Genomic DNA, 20,603 nt, shown 5'->3' on the forward strand with positions numbered 1-20,603 from the left:
GGACCTAATCTGCACAGTTTCCCTCACAAGATTTCTGCCATCCAGAAATGGATGTAGTGGACCCTGCACCTGGGTTCTGAACCCTTCAGATACAAGTGATCTTGCCTAACTTCTCCCATTGAGATACCAGGCTCCTCGAGCTAAAAGCTCATATAACTGGATAATCTCTCTAAATTCTGATGCTCAGAACAAATACTCAAAGCAAAGTAAAACTAAGATAAAATGTCCTTGGCTCAAACCACAAACCATACATGTATCCTATAATTATGGCAATTTTCATGATGTCCAAGACAAAGAATTAAAAACCCAGAGATATGAGCAAAGAGATCAAAGTTTGTAAACCATGTAAATCAACTGAAAGAGGACAGAAACAAAATGATTCTTGGGTAAGAAAATAATAGTTGATGCCTGAAAGAAATGACGACAACATAGGACATGAAAATTGAGTTCAATGGGTGCTTAAAACACTAAATTAATTAATTAATTAATTAATTAATTAACTAATTAATTAATTAAAAGACACTGAAAAGAAAATGCGGTAAGGCAAAAAATAATAACTCATAAAGAACTTATAGGAGACAGATTATCAGACTTGAAGCAAAGGAAAAGGAGCTGAATGCCTCAGTCAAAAAAATGATGAATTAAAATGATATTAGGTTAAGGAACAATATTATTTATTGCTTGAAGGGAGAGGTAATAAAGAGAAACTCCTTTGGAAAACTGTCAATATTTTTATCAAAAACAGAAATAAAAAAAGAAAGAAAGAAAGAGAAAGAAAGGAAGAAAGGAAGGAAGAACAAAAGAAAGAAACAAAAAGAAATAAAGGAAGAAAGAAAGAAGGAAGGAAAGAAGGAAAGAAAGGGAACTAGAAATAGAACTACAATATACTGCACTGTTTTTCCATCTATTCATAGAGTTTTCTGACTGTTCTCTATAATACTCTATGTGCACCCATGCATATCTGCAAAGGCTGGGAAAAGCAGCTAGAGAATTACCCAAGTCTCCTTAGAGAATATAGCTAGGAATTCAACTCTTTTTATAATTATAATGAGTTCTAGGATTCTTATGTAACCTCTGAGGTTGAAAATCTGTTGTAATGATTGTGACAGGTTAAAGTGGATTCTAGCTCAGCATGGAGGTGAGAGTTGAGAAGCACAAGGCCAGACCTGGGGGTCTGCCATTAAAGCACAGGGTTCTGAGCCCATGGACACCTTTCAGATGGCAGCACTACTTGTTGCCCATCGTGGTGAGTTTATATTTTCCCACATTATGCTTATGCAAAAAGTCACAAGTTAATTGATCCAGCATATATGAATAGATTAAACATAATGGTGATTATTGATGCACTGAGGTGAGTTAAGGAAAAAATGAGTGCCTTTCCCTTATAGGCATTTAGCTGAGTGTGAGTCCAAAGTTGAATTCTCCACTTCATGTTCCCTGTGCTTTCTTCCATCCTTGGTATGCCTGTCAGTTAGCCTAAACCTGTAACTTCCTGAAGGTTGCTTTGTGTATCTCTCCCTGTGTGTCTGCCTTCTGTCTCTGGGTGTGTGTCTATCTGTATACTCTGTTTGTATGTCTGCTGGCTATTTGTATGACCATGGATGACCTTAAGAAAGAGCTTTGCAGTGTTTATGAAAGGTGAAGAAAACCATCACATGGGGAAGGAATGGGATAGTGTACAAAAATCATTAACAGAGTTTTAAATAGTATTATTAACAGGCTCTAAGTGATCGAGACAAAAATATTTATAAACATCATTGCTTATCAATCAATACCCATAAATGGTATATTTATTTTGGAGGGTTGTTTTAAACCTCTGTAGTTCATGCTTTCAGCAAATGACATTCATGCAGTTTCTGGGCAGAAATTCCTTCATCTGTTTACCTGTGTTTTCTTCTATTTCTTTCATTGAGTTACTGATATTCTCCTTGAAGGACTCTATTATCTTCATGAGATAGTATTTAAGGACATGTTCCTGAATTCCAGGTGTGTTGTTTTACTCAGGGCATGCTGTGGTGGCAGAGCTTGGTTCTCATAATGGCCACAAATACTGGCTTCTGTGGTATATGGTTTTACACATGCCTTTCTTCATCAGGATATTCCTGGTGTTGTTGGTCTAGGTGATTGTCTGGGGTCTGCCTCTTATGACCTTGTGTTGCTTCAGTTCTCCTGGTAGGCCTGCAGCCCTGGCTTTGGCTGACAACCTGTGGGGCCTTCCAATGTGGGTGTTTCACAGGGGAAAAGAGAGTTCTGATCTGTTTCCCTGGCTGCAGTAGATCTCCTGGGAAGCCTTCATACTGTTTTGTCAACTGCTCTGAGTGCAGTGGGTTCTTTAGGGTAGATCAACTTCTCTGAGCATAGTAGGTTCTCAACTGCTATGAGTGGATTAGGTTCTCTAGGATAGATTAGGAGATGGTGTCTTCAATGGAGCAGGCCAGCTATGAGTCTGCCCCACTAGAAAGGACAAGGTGGCATCAGGGTTGCTTTTCACAAACTGAAAATAAGTCTTCATTTCTAAAGATAAGACTGACACAACTCATTGTATATAAAGAGGTCAAACTGGTGCCTGCAAGAACATTGACTCTTATGTTCTAGTGTCTTACTTTTGGGAAGATACTTTGCAAGATACACAACGTAAAATATATACATGGAACCAACCAAAAATACTTCAATCTATAATTCATACTTCCTCCAAAATATGCTAGGTCAATGATGTCGTGAACATATTGGGAATATCCAATTAATATCTGGTTTGACTTAAATACAAAAAGCACTCTTGTTAAATGTTATATATCTCTATGCACATTTGTGAATGGACATGAGTGTAGTGGGAGTGTTTGCAGACACACTAGTTTTATAAATGATGCGAAGGAGGTTTCTATATAGTGTAAAACATAAAACTTTCTTGGAACAGTCTTCTAGCTATCACTTAAATTTAAGACTATTCAAGCCTATGACCTCTTTAGCTAGCTCTTTACCTCTCTCTGGCCCTGTTCCCACCTATCTGTTCTCTTCTATCTAACACTAAATCTCCTCACTTTATTCAAGCTCAGGAGATAAAATCCCAGCAATCTTCAACTGGAGTTATCTCCATTCCTGAAAATCCTACCCACACAATGAAACCCTATACAAAGCCTGTCTGCCTCTCAGTTCAGTTCTGCTTCTCACCTTAGGAGAGGCAGAACTCCCTCTAGTGGTTTTCCCAGTAAATCCCTTGTGTGTGGTTAATTTTTCAATTGGGCTTTGTGGTGTATCTTAACTTATAACTACCAGAAGACCTTTTACTTTAGAGCTGTTCACACATGCACTGGGAAAGCTTTTCCCAGAGTGCTGCAAGTATATCACTAGAAATAAACCACCACATGCCCAAACCAGTGCTGAAATATCTACAGTGTGGTACTAAACTAGATTTCTTTTTCTGTCTCATGGATTGTTTCTTTACCAGACCTACTGTCTGCTGAGACCCCCCAAACATATAACGCCTAAACAGTAAACATCAATAATAGTCTTTCATTCTGACCATTAAACTCAGAGTTGAGCACAAAATTTCTTCCCCTTTGAAATATTAGCGCCCCCCCCCCACAGGGTTTCTCTGTGTAGCTCTGACTGTCCTGGAACTCACTCTGTAGACCAGGCTGGCCTCGAACTCAGAAATCTGCCTGCCTCTGCCTCCCAAGTGCTGGGATTACAGGCATGCACCACCACGCCTGGAGAAATTTTAGCTTTTTGATATCTTCATTTATAATGACCCATAGAGAATATACTTTATCAGCATGCAGCAATATGTTTCACAGAAAACTGCAGAAAAATAGACCAGAAATTTGAGACTAGAATTAGTGAGATACAAATACTAGTGCCTGCACATGAAATATTAATGATGATGTTCACAGAGTGAATGAATTTCAGTAAAAGTAGACACTGAAATCAAGAACCTCGGTCAATTTTGACAAAAGTGTAGGAAAAAAATATTTACAGTTTTTGCAACTACAACCACAGGTTAGCTTACTATCAAAGTGACTGAGTTTGAATGGCCTGTGAATATCAAGGAGCCAAGGAAACAGATGAAGGATATGGGCAGAATGTAGATGAGAGTGAGGTTATTGGCTTTCCCAATGGAAGGGGCTTGGTGATTCACTAAAACCTCAAGTAGCAGACCTCTGAAGGCAGTGAAACAGAAGCACACAGGCAAGAGCCATTCTCAAAGAGTCTCCATAGACCAGAGATGGCATACAGGTTTATGGACACAGTGGTAATCTAGGCTCTGTGATAGTGTACCAGTCCATTGGACACTTCACACACTAATACACATGTGATAGAGAAACAAAAGTATCATCATTGCAGCTTTCACAATCACAGGATACTTTCAGACATAGTTGGGAAAAGCTATGCAACATCAAGATCCTTTGCAGCTGAGGATGCAACTGAAGTAATTGTGGTACAGCAACAGTTCTGATTCAAAATACGCATCTCTTTCAGTGATTAAAAACTAGGACATACTTATTTTAAAATTTTATTTATCTATGTGTAATTTTGATATATTATTAATGTTCCTAGAATAACAATTTTTTGAACATTCTGGATAATTGGATGGGGTATGCCTCTCAGTCAATCACCATTCTACTGCCTGTGGAAGACCAATAGCTCATTGCTCTCACATTTGGATACCTAATTAGTTATGGCCTGTTTGAAAAATTTGCCAAAACTGCCTGGCCAACATATGAAGCCAGATCAGGAAGAGCTGGGTAAGAAAGTAGATAATTTTATGTCCAGATATCTGGAGAAACAGAACTGTAATCTTGCAATGAATAAGTACTAGTTGTAACAAGTAGTACAGTAAGAGCATTTTTTTAGACTGACAGGATGGAAGAAAACCAAACACTACCATTCAAAAAAAATCAATGAATGTGAATCCTGATAATATTCTGTTATACTCAAGACCAGTGTCTTATTCAGTCACCATCAGAGATACTTCTTCTTATATCAGAGAGGAAGATATTTAGACACCAACCCGAAGATGTTAAACAAAGCAAGAGTCTTTAGAACAAAGAGCTTTAAATCAAACATCCCACCACAAAGGTCAGGCAACTGCATGTGAGAAAAAGTGAAATAGCCAGATGGGATGGTGCACACAAGGAGAAATGGCTATCTGAATCAGCTGAACCAGGTTCATGTGAACTCACAGCAACTTAAGCAATAAGGATAGGGCCTATATAGGTCTGCAACAAGTCCTCTGGTATACATTATAAGATTTACCCTAGTCTTTTGGGGGTAGATGTGTCAATGAGTGGGTCTATGAATTTTTTCTACTGAGAGACAAAAAGGGATTTGATCCAGAAGGGATGGAAATTGGAGAGGAGCTGAGAGGAGTAGAAGGAATGGAAACTCTTCAAGATAGACTTGATTAGAAAAGAATCTTTATCATTTTGGATGGATTCTTAGTGATAGCCTTTGGATTCAGTATTTGAGGACTTTATTGAGAATTTTTGCATCAATGTCCATAAGGGAAATTGTTCTGAAGGTGTCTCAATGACATGAACATACCTCAGCCGCCCCAAAACTAAGGTCATGAGTATTATCAATGCATCAAACATGATTTTGCAACAATACTGCATGAGTCACAAGGGTCACTAATATTAAATTTTACAGAAGAAGGGCATTCCACAGCATTTAATGGAATGTGTTTGTTATTGTTAATGATTTTGTTGTTATTGAAATTCATTTTATCAATGCTGCATTTTTAGTGAAAGCTTGCATGAAGTTTTTGTACTTCATTTAGGTTGATATTTCCTAGGAAATGAGATCATGTTAAATTGTATCTGCCTTTGCATTTCCCTCAGACAAATGTCCTTGAAGAGTAGATTGTGACACAATATGGAAAAGATAAACTGGACTCTAGTGTCTGGAAAACAAAAGAATTTATATTGAATACAAACCCTATGAAAGTAACCAATGTGGTAAAGTCTTTGCAAATCACTATAATCTAAACGTCATAAAAGATTTTATATCAAAGAGAAATCCTACAAATATAAGCAATGTTGTTAACATCAGGTGTGTTTGTTGACAGCTAGAAGTGTTTTTACTGCCAGATCCTTCATCCAGTGAGGAGACTCCTCATCTGTTGGCAACAGCACTGCCCCTGCCTCTGTTGCCTTGGCTCCCACCATGGTACCACTTCTCTTTCTGATGCTTCCCATTGTCATGGACGGAATAAAAGAGTTTTCCTTGACCCACAACCCCTTCCTCTTACATCTTATCCCTTCACAGAGGCTGCCTTTGCCAATAAATCCTCCCATGTGAGAACAGAGACTTGGTGTGATTTGTTCTGGATTTTGCCTGCCGATTCTAACAAATATGAAGAAGCCTTTTCACAGGAATAACATCTCAGACTATATAAAAGAATACATATTGGAAAGAAACTCTATGAAGGAGCCATGTGACAAAGCCTTCAAATGTTGTTAGAAATTATACAAAAAGCCATACTGAAGAGAAATCTTATTAAAGTATTTAGTTTGTTAATGTATTGTACTTCCTGGTACCTTTATACAAGAATAAAAACTTTATTGTATAGTGAATCTCTTAGAGATTTTGAATATTACTGAAGTATTGAGGATCTGTAAAAACTCATACTGAAGGGGATAAATGTATAGAAAGGATTTGGTTACATCTTTAGGCAACATAGTTATATCCAGTCACAAAAAATCATTGATTCTGGAGAAAAAGTGTCTGATAAGTGTCAACAAACTTTTCAAACATTATGATCTCACTCTTGATTTTGTTTCCACTTGCCAACTCATATGGAAAATGCCCTAGGAAATTAAATACTAAGCTAACCTTTTTAGGTTTCACAATTTTCTTCAACTGCATGAAATAAACCGTCCAAGTGTGAAGCTTTATGGGTGTGTATCAGAGCCCTTTCTGTTACAGTGATAAAACTAAATGTTTAAAGCACCTTATAAAAGTGTTTAATTTGGCTTAGTGTTGAGAGGGACATGTGATCACCAAGAAGGTAGCATCCCAACAAGTATCACATATAGCAACTAAAACCAGAAGCCCAGAGATGACATCCAAACCTGAAGAATGACAAAAAGACTGGGACCTAGAAATGGTGTATGTATATAAACCTTAAACCCACTCGATTTGATACAATGATTCCAGCAAAGCAGCATTTTCTAAACCTTACCAAATGATACTATCAATGAGGAAGGATTGTCATTTCAAACTTGAAGTTTATATGCTTGGTTTCTGTTTCATGAACAAATTCAAGATAAAGAAAAATTCAATAGGTAGGCTTTTACATGCCTTAACAGGAATGAATGCATTCACAAGTAAATGTAGTAAAGTATTCACATAAAGTAAAAAACACTATTCATGCAACCTTTTGGCAAAAACTTTAAACATCATAGTTGTCTTCAGTTTTCCAGGAAAAAAAAATTTAGTTTTTCTCTTTTTCGTCATGGCTTTGAAGGAAGAATATGGTTTACCATGTTCATTCAAGTGCAGAGAAGGTGATCACCAACTGTTGTTGGAGTTTGTATTTTGAAATATTTAAAATAGACATTGAAGTTTAATGTATGTGAGGCAAATCCAATTATAAGACTTTATTATGTCATTGTTGTATTCCGGCTATGGATCTTGATCATCTTTTTTTTTTTTGCATTTTCACTTGGTGATATGTATTTTTCTGCAATGTATAGCATGGCTGATGATCATCTATGTAGTCCATTGTTTATTTGTCTTAGTCAGGGTTTCTATTCCTGCACAAACATCATGACCAAGAAACAAGTTGGGGAGGAAAGGGTTTATTCAGCTTACACTTCCACGTTGCAGTTCATCACTAAAGGAAGTCAGGACTGGAACTCAAGCAGGTCAGGAAGCAGGAGCTGATGCAAAGGCCATGGAGGGATGTTACTTACTGGCTTGCTTCCCCCGGCTAGCTCAGCCTGCTCTTTTATAGAACCCAAGAGCACCAGCCCAAAGGTGGTACAACCCACAAGGGGCCCTCCCCACTTGATCACTGAGAAAATGCCACAGAGCTGGATCTCATGGAGGCACTTCCCCAACTGAAACTCCTTTCTCTGTGATAACTCCAGCCTGTGTCAAGTTGACACATAAAACTAGCCAGTACATTATTTAAATATCAAATTCTGTATACTCACACTTTTCAAATAAGGGTGTTTGTGAAGGGTGGTGTGTGGTCGTTCCTGGTTTTGTTTTTCAGATTTTCACAAAATCCCTAGAGAAGATGCTTGTTATCCAGCCTGATGTGGGTGTCAGTCATTAGGCAAGGCTACAGGTGAACTCTTCATTTTCATGTGGCAGCCTCCTGACTACATGTCCAATGGTAGAAGTTGTACCCCTAACATTCCCTGTTTTGTGAACACATTTAACAATGTGAATGTTAAATGCTTAGGATATAAAAAAATTAAATAATTCATCTGTCAAAGATTACCATCCTGGAATGCTGCCAGCTGCAAGTCTTAGGAAAACAATAAAGACTCATAGGAAACTAAAATGGCCTATAGGGTTGCCCTTAGAAACCATTGTAGCATGTGTCCAAAGTCTATCTCCTTGTCAGGATGTAATATTAAATGAAGCTTGCCCATATGGTGGGCATGTTCTTTCTCTGGTGACATTAAGGGTTAACAGAACCTAAACTATTTCTTCTCCTCAGTCAGACTTTTCCAGCAGTTCTGTCTTCACTTTTTATTCAGACCAAAGGTATGACATTAATAACTAATCCTATGAAGACACATTTCAAAATGCTGTTTTTAAATCAAAGAGTACATATAGATAAGTGTAAAATTGATAGAGCATATAACTTTATTCAGAAAATCTTACTATTTAGTCAATATGATCATGTTTATAATGTACATTTTCGAAATCAATTGAATCTATACCAGTTCCACATATAACTAATATCTACAAAGCTGTTTGGGAATGCCTATGAATGGAGTTAATAAATCATGGTTGAACTAGAATTCAGGGAGCTTTGCTACTGCTTAAGCAAAGAGAATCTTCATGTACAAACTACAGATAATGTAAGTGATGCAAAAGGGTATTTTAGAAGAATATTCTGGACACTGTAAAATTAATTAAAACATTACAGTGAACCCCAGTTCATAGGATCCCAAACTTCCTGACAATTGTAAGATATTTACAACAGATCTGTGAGAGTGGCTGAAGAAAATGCATTCCTGCTCCACACTCCTGCTCTGTAACTGCCAGTTCCACTGACCTAGCAGGTTCAAGGACAGACTGAAGACTGCTTGGGGACACTCCCAGAATGCACACACAGCAACCATTTTTCTGATCATAAAAAGAGAAATGGGTATTAAGATATGTTCTAGGGCATCTGGACATGAGTGTCTCAGTGGGCCCATGCCAAGGCATCCCTTCCCCCTGAGGGACTACACGCATGATGTATAGTATAGAATAGAGTTTATTCAGGGCATGGGCAGGGGATTTAATAGTGTAGTAGAGGCAGAGAAAGGCAGAGAAATGGAGAGAGTAGAGAAGTAGAGGCGGCCATGACCATGGAAAGAGGTGGTGAGGGGAAGGGAAGACCCCAAGAGGGCAAGAGAGAACAAGAGAAAAAGAGAGAGAGGAGAGGCAAGCAGCCCCTTTTATAGTGGGCCAGACCTACCTGGCTTTTGCCAGGTAAACGTGGGGAGGATCATGCCTGGCTGTTGCCAGGTAACTATGGGGTGGAACTTAGACAGAATCCTAAAATACTCACATTTTGGTTTAATTGAAAAAAGGAAAGTAACAGAAAGAAGTGATGGTGAAGCAGGAATAGGGTCCTCATGATATCTATTGGCAGGTTCACACCACCAATGGGGTGATATGTCTCTGGGGAACATAAAAAAGTGGGTACAGGGGATGTTTGTCTATTCTTAGGAGAAGTTGTAGTTTCCTTGATGTCTAGAGTCTGTAGAGCCCTCTGAGGACAAATCAGAAGAACAGGTCTGTGTCTGAGAGGAGATTGGATTATGTGAAGGTTGCTTCCATGGAGCTGTTCTGGATATAGTAAGTGCCTTGACTTGACAAGATGTTGAAACACATTATTATTGGTAGAGCATAAGATTATGATTGGAAAAAGGAAAAAGATTCTAAAGATGTACATTCGAAACCCAGAGGATTCCCACCCTCTGGAATAGGGAGTAAATGGGAACTTAGGGCAAATGTGCAAATCTGGATGGAGATTTGGTCCGTGAGAGGCAGAACTGAGTAGGCCTTCTATAGCTAACAAGTTTATAAAAGAGATAACAACACAAGTTAACCACATGAACACTCTTTAAGATGAGCCTTTTGTGTAGCAGAAGGAACAAGATTAAAAAGTCGGATCATATAGTGTAATATTTTACTAGAGTTAGCAAATTTGTAGGAACTCAGATAGGACAATGGCAAAGTAAGAGGAAATATGAAGCATTTAATGGAAATAGAGTTTAGGTAAGGAGATAACTGTCTAGCTGTCAATGTGGCTGCTCAGGTGACTATTCCATAGGTGTGTAAGACATATGCCTTTAACATTTGCCTTTAACATTTGTCCACAGCACTGTCTGTCCCCACAAATTCTGTCTGTCCACAGCATTTGTCCACAGCACATCCTCCCCACAAATTCTGAAAAAAAGCTCTGAGTCTGGACTGCTGCTGCTCTGTGTCGTGTGGAGCAGTACAGTGCCAGTACCTATCAGCAACAAGCCCAGCCCCATCAGCTAGGGTTCAGGGTGTGTCCCACCCTGACATGGGAAGGTGTCCTGTAGGACAGATCCTATCAATATGGGGAAGTCAAAACTCAAAAAAGTTGTCCCATACAACTTTGACACTCCTTGACAACTGCTCCATTCTATTCAGGAAGGAGGCCCTCCCTCCAAGCTATAGGAGGAGTAGAGGATCTCAAGTATCCCTGAGGCACCCCACAATATTTTCCTAGTCATCTCTTCCCTAGTAGCTCCCAAGACCTCACTATTCTCATTCCAGGCCTTGCCACCCCCACAAAGAACCCAACACTAACATGATCATAGCCTCAGTTTCTCCAGCTCTGTCCCTTCCACTAGAAGCCCGGTGGACTGACTACCTAAAAGGCGGCAGTATTCTAGCCATGCTATCAGACCCCTCCCCTGCGCTGAAAAGAAGCACCTGAGAGCTGGAAGTGACCAAGATGGAGGTGTCTGAGCTGTCTGTCCTAGGTTGACCCCTCTGTCTCTGAGGTATTGAATGTGGGATTTCAAGTGCAGAGGGGATGAAGTGCTATGAGTAGTGTGCTAACAGAGCTCAGGGCCCTACACTTGGCTTCCATGTAAGCCTCTCTGCTAGTCCTCTTCAGGTCCAGGTGTCCTTGACTCATCTGGTCTCACTTTACCTAAGGTAGACATCAGATACCTGGGGGTGCACACCCACACCTGAGAGTGTAACTTTCTCCGTGTGTATTCTCTCCCATATGGTCTCAAAAGAGCAAGCTGGTCCGGAACTCACAATGTAGGCAACGATGTCCTTAAACTTCAGATCCTTCTGCCTCTACCTCCAGTATACGGAATATAGGCACATGCCACTGGATGCTGCAAAGGGCACTAGATTTTTCTGTAGCTCTCATGTCTAGATACGTTGTTATCTACCAGATAGATAGGGGTTATGGTTCCTAAAGCAGTCTAGACTGAGGTCAATGTTAAAGTATCTCAGGTGTGAGGAACTGGCTCAATGGATAAGAATGCTTCCAATATAAGTTTGAGGACCTGAATCAAATCCCCTGGACCAATGTAAAAGCCAAGTGTATAGCAAACGTTCATAATCCTGTGGGGTGTGAAAGGTGGAGATGGAGGAATCACAAAGGCTGTTGGAAAATATAATCAGTCATACACACTGGCAGAACAAGAAACCCCCTACTTCAAAGGAAGATTTGGACCCACACCCGATGTGGTCATCAGGATTTCATATGCACTTCTGGGATGTGTGCAGTGTATCCACACACATACTCCCTTTAAAAATGTGTCTCATGTAGAGTGAACTCTCTCCTTGACTCAGTGGAAGGTTTCTCATGAGGTCCCTGGTATTTTCATGTTCAATTCTGGACCTAATTCTAGAAGTGGGTGACACACAATCCTAACAAGGGTTTATTAGGAAACTTACAGATAGAAAACTCATCAGAAACACACTTATCAAGTGTTTAGGAATATGATCCAGTTTCTTGATGCTTTATATGCTTTAGGATTGCATGAGATTAAATTTGAGCTTTGACATTCGAGAGATATCTCAGCACTTAAGAGCACATGCTACTTGTGGTTGTTTGAATGAAAATATTCTGTGTACTCTCTAGGATGTGAATCACCATTTACTTATAACCCTTCTGCCACTGTCTCATGATTAAGGAATATCAGCATGTTTCACTGGACCCTCCTCAGGATTCTAGACGTTTTGGTAGCTGTTAGATCTACATAGATAGCTGTCTATGAGCAGATAAGAGTTTCTGTAGAAGTGTGACCTTGGAGGAATAATGTCACTGAATGTAAGTTTGGGAATTTAAAGACTCACTATTCTGAGGACATTCTGTGTCCTCTTATGGTTTGGTATCTGAGCTCTCAGATTCTAGCCATGCTGAATCTCAGTTGCCATGCTGCCACACTTTGCCCTTCACCATGTGCTCTAAACTATAGGAACCATAAGACCCAAGTAGAACCTTCCCTGTCAGCTGCCTTGCTGTTGGTGTTTTACCATATTAGAGGAAAAATAACTAGTACACTTCTACATCAGAGTCTAGCATTGTATCATCCATATCCAGTGGAGCACAGATGCCTGGAACTCTAGCTGCAGGGGACCCAGCACACTCCTCTCTGGCATCTTTACACACTTTTGCACGTGTTCACACACATGAGTAATTTTTTTATGTTCCAGTTTCAGCCTAGAGAAATGATAGATCAGATGGCACTTCCTGTTCTTTTGGAGGTCCCAGGTTCAATTCCAATCACCTACATGGGTGTTTCGTAATTTTCTGTAAATCCAGTTTCAGGAAACTTGATAGTCTCTTCTGGTGTTCATGGGCAGAAGGCATTCACATTATGCACATGCAGAAATACATGCAGGCTAAACACTTACATATTTAAAAGAAAATTAAATACTTTTTCATTTTAAATTTGAGATTCATAGATGAAAACAAAGCAACTGATAAAATAAAATATTCAGGGGCATTTGGTTTTTTGTGCGTTCCTTTTATTTTTTTTATTTGTATTTATTTATTTATTTTAGATCAGATAGATTAGTTTGGATTTCTAAACTAAGCATGAGCATGTACCTCATCTACTACTCAAAAGGCATTTCTTTCAAGATTATAGATTTATAATATTTGTATGGATGGATTAACATCTAAATTTAAGAAAAAGATAATACATTAATAGTAACCTGTGTGGTTTTCTTCAGATTATATATTTTGAGATGTATATAGTTGTACCATTCTGTAAATGATTTGTGAAAAGAATGGAAATTGAATTCATTCCTGGTAGTGGAGTATTAAAGCACAAGATAGCACACCACAATAATTTGGAAAATGTGCTTATGGGTGTCACTGTTCTGTGTGTCATTAGAGTTTTCTTCAATTAAAGGGAATTAATGACTCTAGAGCCATGGATTTACAAAACACAGTCTCAGTGGCTATCCATGAAAACTATAAAGCCATGTTACCAATTATTTTTTTGAAGAATTTTCTCTTATTCCCTATTGAAATTAAATGAGAAAGAAGGCGTATTGCTGAGGCTCTTTTTTTGGGGGGGGTTGTTTTGTTTTGTTTTTATTTGTTTTTTTGTTTGTTTGTTTGTTTTTGTTTTTTGTTTTTTGTTTTTTTGAGACTGGGTTTTTTTTTTTGAGCCCTGGCTGTCCTGGAACTCACTCTGTAGACCAGGCTGGCCTCGAACTCAGAAATCCGCCTGCCTCTGCCTCCCAGAGTGCTGGGATTAGAGGCGTGTGCAACCACCGCCCAGCAAGGCTCTGTTTTTAGACTTTTTTAAAAACTTAACATAGTACAATTATGGCAGTAAGCCTGCAACATTGAACAGAATCTTCCTTGTTTTAGCTAACATAAATCAGCATCACTAATACAGTGTTTCATACTTTTGTAATGCTAAAACCTGAAATACAATTCAAATTATTTGTATATGTGAAGATTAACATGGTGTTGAATGAATGATTTCTCAGTTCTAGGACCATTAGAAATATATGTATTCAATTTATCTTAGGCAACCCTTGTGACAAAGTCATTCTAGCACCTAAGGGGTTGATACCTATCTATTGAAAAATCACTATTTTTAAGTTTATGGTACAGGTTTACAAAAAACATTCATGACTTCAGCATATATTTCATGCAAAACATTTCCAGGAAAGATTCAACATATATTCATCTAAATATCCCAAGTATAAACTAAAAACAACCAGGTGAAACTTGTTAAATCATTCAGCTTTATCTACAGGACAATGGGGAAGGAGTTGCTGACTAGAGCACAAAGGACTCATAAGTCAGTTGTTATACTGAAACATGAAACCAACATTTGATATGAATTATGAATACTGGATACTCAAAGCACACTTCACATCTCTAGACATACACATAGGATGAAGAACTTGCAGTTTTGGTGGCTCAGTTTCTCAAATACACTTTTAAGTACAATCTAAATTTGTTAATTTGAATTTTATATACAGAATACTGACAATTTTATTAAATATCTTTATTAGATCTTTTATATAATACAAGCTTTAATTAGGTTCTCTTTGGAATAGATTATTTCTATCTCAAAGAAAATTTTAAACTATTTTATATTCCTATGGCATTCTCAAGAAATTTTTACACAATATTATATTCTTATGGCTTCCCCACTTGTCTTCATCTTGTAATATTTGAGAGTGAACAAGTAAAAGTTCAAAGAAAACTTTACTACATAGTCACATTTTCAGAGTTTCTCTCAGCATACATAGTTGCCATTATCAAAGATTTGAACATTGCGAGAAGGGTTTCACAAGTTTTACAAAATCATACTAATTCTCTTTTTGGAGTCCCAAGTGTTACAAAAAATAAACCCTGAATAAAACAAATGCCACATTTACCCAGCAGAAATACTTTCTCAACAACAACAACAACAAAAAATGAAGTCAAAGATATTTCTGCATACATTTGCTATGATTTGTGCCTGTATATAGTCTCTGTTAAATTCTAAGAGATAGGCCAAAACTAAAGGATTCATATCTGCAATGCATTTGAAAGATTTTCTCTCCTGTAAGGATTCTGTAATGAATGTTAAGATGACATTTCTTCATAAAGGATTCACTTCACTAATACATTTTTCTTCACTGTATGAAACCTTTGATGATTTCTCCAAATGAGGTTGTGATAATGCATTTGCAACAGAATATTTTTAATATCTGTCTCATGTATGAATTCTCTGATGACTGTTCAGATGGTGTTTTGGGGTAAAGCATTTTTCAAATTAACTACATTTTTAAGGTTTTAAGATTTCTCTCTTGTATGAATTTTCTGATGATGTCTCAGGCTGCCTTTTTTAGTAAAGCATTTATCACATTCACTGCATTTGTAAGGTTTCTCTCCTGTATGAATTCTCTCATGTTTATTCAGAGTTGATTGTTGGGTAAAGCATTTGCCACGTTCAGTGCATGTGTAAGGTTTCTCTCCTGTATGAATTCTCTGGTGAATTCTCAGACTAACTTTGTACCTAAAGTTTTTGTCACATTTAGTGCAAGTGTAAGGTTTCTCTCCCGTGTGAATTCTCTGATGGACTCTCAGAGTGACTTTTTCAGTAAAGCATTTGTCACATTCATTGCATGTGTAAGGTTTCTCTCCTGTATGAGTTCTCTGATGAATTCTCAGCTTGCCCTTTTCAGTATAACATTTATCGCATTCACTACATTTGTAAGGTTTCTCTCCTGTATGAATTCTCTCGTGATTATTCCGATTGGATTGTTGGGTAAAGGATTTGTCACATTCACTGCATTTGTAAGGTTTCTCTCCTGTATGAGTTCTCTGATGAATCCTAAGATGGGATTGTAGGGTAAAGCATTTGTCACATTCACTACATTTATAAGGTTTCTCTCCTGTATGAATTTTCTGATGACTTCTCAGACTGCCTTGATCAGTGAAGCATTTATCACATTCACTACATTTGTAAGGTTTCTCTCCTGTATGAATTCTCTGGTGAATTCTCAGACCATCTTTGTACCTAAAGCATTTGTCACATTCACTGCATTTGTATGATTTCTCTCCTGTATGAATTTTCTGATGATTATTAAAACAGCCTTTCTGGGTAAAGCATTTGTCGCATTCAATACATTTGTACAGTTTCTCTCCTGTATGGATTCTCTGATGACATCTCAGAGTTTTTATGTGGCTAAAGCATTTGTCACATTCACTACATTTGTAAAGCTTCTTGCCATTATTGGTTTGTTTCTGCATCACTTTATGTTTAGGGACATAATCAATAACAAATTCTATATTGCTTTTTTCTTGCTTCCCTATGTGTATTCTTTGATTTACACTAATGAGAGTGCACTCATTTAAACACTTTACAAAGTCATTATATTTGCAAACTTCTCTGGTTTTCCCAGTTTTATGTCTTTTAAGGTTTGAGGATTGGAGAGCAACATCACTGTCATTAGTTTTATAAGGTGTACTTTGGGTGGATTCATTAATCATGTTGCTAAGCCCATTACATTTAGAAGACTTCTCTTGTATCTTCACATGCTCTTGGACAATGCACTCTCTGTCTTGATCTAAGACCTTCCCATGTTTTCCACATATGACATGATTTTCTGAAAAAAGTGCAAATAGAGATGACAGGGATTACTGTCCTGGGGAGAAAGAGATTCAATAATGGGTGTTTGCTGACATTTCAGGCTAACTAGACCTTCTACAGAATTCACATTCTCTAGAGACTTTTTGCTTTTTTCATAATGATTACATGGATTCTCAGAAGATCCTCAATTCTGATCTACATCAACTGATGGGAAATGATAATACCATTCTAAATCTTATTTTTAAAATTGTACCTTGCAGAAGCCAGGCCAAAAAAGTGATTGATCAGGTTTTGAATTGTCACAAATTATATCTCTGAACAAAGTAATTCTGATTTTTGACTATGACTTGATTCACAGTGAAATTGTGCAGCTTTGGTCAGCTAAATATTCATGATATAGAATGAATCCTCTACAAACGCTTGTCTCAGCATTCAAGATGTTGGATAAAGATCATTCAGTATCAGCACTAAACAGAGACCATATGTCCAAATGTAAATAAATAAGGAAAATCAAAATTTTCCACACCAACAGTTCTGCATCCACTTATAAACTTGAGCATTATTTAAAAAATCATAAATAAGGAGATTGTCAGCTTCTCCAGGATCAATCATCTCTGTAGTCTTGGGACCTCCAGAAGGTCCGCAGTATGTAGGGCAACAAGCACAGTCACAAACACTGGGATTCCCAAGGATCCCATTGTTCTCAGGCCCCATCATCTCCCAAAGCCTTCGCTCCCCAAATTCCACTCCTCTTCAGTCAGTACCTTCTGCCTGCTCCAGCTTGACTGCTGCACTGAATGCACCACAGTCTAAAGGCCTGTAGGACATCCACTGCACACAGCGAAGGGCAACTGTTCTGCTTCACATAGGACAACAGACCCCATGGTCTGAAGACCTCCCAGGAAAACAACAACATGCAGGGCAACACTTTTGCTGCTCTTCCTAAAACCCAATAGTGTGAAAACATCCCGGGAAATCTGCTGCAACAAATCAACACCTTGCCTGCCCCTCTACAGATGCCATGGTCTGAAGGCCTCACTGGGTGCCTGCTATAGCAAGGACCACTGGAAGCAACCCAGGGAAACAAGAGGCAGACACCAGACAAAGACACCCAGATCAGCAATCACCAGGTAAAGCAAAATGATAAGAGGCAAGCACAAGACCATAAGCAATAAGAAAATCCATTAACATAATCTACTGTATAAACTAACTAAAAAAAAAAACCAAAAACACATGGTTATCTCATTAGGTGACTGAAAAATGTTTTACAGAATACAACACCCCTTCAATGTCAAAAGTATTGGAGAGATCAGAAATTCAAGGATCATACCTAAACATAATAAGAAATACACAGGAAGCCAACAGCCAAAAATAAAGTAAATGGAGTGATATTTCAAATAATCCACTAAGACCCAGGGACTAGACAAGGTTGGTCACTCTCATCCTATCTATTCAATATAGTACTTGAAGTTCTAGCTAGAGATATCCAGACAACAAAAGGAGATCAAGGTGATACAAATTGGCAACAAAGAAGTCAAAGTATCATTATTTGCAGATGATATGATAGTATACATGAGCAATCCCATAAATTCAACCAGAGATCTTCTATAGCTGAGAAACAACTTCAGCAAGGTTGCTGGATATAAAAATAAGTCAAAGTGGAAACAAAGAGAACCATAAAAAGAATCGAGTCCAGGAGCTGGTTCTTTGAGAAAATCAACAAGATAGATAAACCCTTAGTCAGACTGACCAAAGGACACAGAAAAAGTATCCAAATTAACAAAATTAGAAATGAAAAGGGAGATATTACAACAGAAACTGAGGAAATCCAAAAAATCATTAGATCATAAAATTAAGTCAAATAAATCAATAGCCTTCCTTTATAAGAATGAAAACAGGCTGAGAAAGAAAATAGAGAAACAAGACCCTTCAATGTAGTCACAAATGATAAAAAATTCCTTGGTGTGCCTCTAACCAAACAAGTGAATGATCTGTATGACAGGAATATTAAGTCTTTTAAGAAAGAAATAGAAGAATCCCTCAGAAAATGGAGAAATATCCCATGGACATGGATTGGAACCATTAACACAGTAAAAATGGCCATCCTACCAAAAGTAATCCCCATTAAAATTTAAAATACAATTCTTCAAAGTTGTGGAAAAAGCAATTCTCAAATTCATCTGGAAAAATAAAAAAACCCAGAATAGTTAAAAACGAAACAAAACAAAACAAAAAAACCCACATTCTTAATAATAAGCAATCAACATTTCTGAACTCAAGATATACTACAAAGCAGTAGTGACAAAAACAGCATGGCATTGATATGGAGACAGAAACCTTGATGAATGGTATAGAGTTGACCACCCAGAAATAAACCACATACTTACGGACACTTATCTTTGAGAAAGAACCAAAAAATACATAATGGAAAGAAGAAAACATCTTCAATTAATGGTGCTGATCTAACTGGAAGTCTGTATGTCGAAAAATGAATATATATATTCATATATATTCATATATATATATTCATATATATATATATATCAATGTGCACAAAGCTCAAGTTCAAGTGGATAAAGGACCTCAACATAAAAAAAGATACAATCAATGAAAAAAAAATCAATTCTTCATAGATCTAGAAAGAGCAATTCTCAAATTTAACTGAAATAACAAAAAACTCAGGATAGTAAAAACTATTCTCCACAACAAAAGATCTTCTGGGGGATTCACTATCCCTGACCTCAAGCTCTACTAAAAAGCAAAAGTGATAAAAATTCTCTGGTATTGGAAGATCAGTGGAATAGAATTGAAGACCCAGAAAAGAACAGACACACGTACAGTCATTTGATATTTGAAAAAGGAGCTAAAAACATTCAGTGGGAAAAAAAGATAGCATTTTTAACAAATGGTGCTGGATCACCTGGAGGTCTGCATGCAGAAAAATGCAAGTTGACACATTCTTATCTCTATACACAAAGCTCAAGTCCAAGTGGATCAAGGATCTACACATAAAACCAGACACACTGAGGCTTATAGAGGAGAAAGTGTGGACAAACCTTGAACATATGGGCACAGGGGAAAAGTTCCTGAACAGAACACCAATGGCTTATGCTCTAAGAACAAGAATCGACAAATGGGACTTCAAAAAATTACAAAGCTTCTGTAAGTCAAAGGACATGTTCAATAGGACAAAACGGCAACCAACAAATTGGGAAAAGATCTTTACTAACTCTACATCTAATAGAGGGCTAATATCCAATGTATACAAAGAACTCAAGAAGTTAGTATCCAGAGAATCAAATAACCCTATGAAAAAAATGGGATACAGTGCTAAACAGGGAATTCTCAACTGAGGAAATGCTAATGGCTCTAAAGCACCTGAAGAAATGTTTAGCATCCTTAGTTATCAGGGAAATGCAAATCAAGACAACACTGAGATTCCACCTTACACTGATCAGAATACCTAAGATGAAAAACTCAAAGCCAGGCGGTGGTGGTGCACACCTGTAATCCCAGCACTCTGGGAGGCCGAGGCAGGTGGATTTCTGAGTTTGAGGCCAGCCTGGTCTACAGAGTGATTACCATGACAGCCAGGGCTATACAGAGAAACCCCGTCTCAAAAAAAAAAAAAAAAAAAAAAAAAAAAAAAAAACCAAATCCAAAAAAAAAAGAAAGAAAAACTCATGGGATAGCAGATGGGATTGCAAATCAGTTTGGCAATTCCTCAGAAAATTAGACATAGTACTACCTGCAGACCTAGCTATAGCACTCCTGGGCATGTACCCAGAAAGTGCTCCTACATGTAATAAGGACACATGC

At 37.8% G+C, this 20,603-nt stretch overlaps 1 protein-coding gene and 1 pseudogene across 8 annotated transcripts in view; both read right to left on the bottom strand.

The window, feature by feature from the left end:
- LOC127681612 (zinc finger protein 420-like) overlaps positions 1 to 20,603 on the bottom strand; it is a 662,660-nt gene that overhangs the window by 99,660 nt on the left and 542,397 nt on the right. The window lies entirely within an intron of this gene.
- The window catches only part of LOC127681634 (zinc finger protein 501-like), a 77,431-nt pseudogene continuing 72,169 nt past the window's right edge, over positions 15,342 to 20,603 (bottom strand).

This window comes from Apodemus sylvaticus, chromosome 3 (genome assembly GCF_947179515.1).
Source record: "Apodemus sylvaticus chromosome 3, mApoSyl1.1, whole genome shotgun sequence".
In the NCBI taxonomy this organism is placed as follows: domain Eukaryota; kingdom Metazoa; phylum Chordata; class Mammalia; order Rodentia; family Muridae; genus Apodemus; species Apodemus sylvaticus.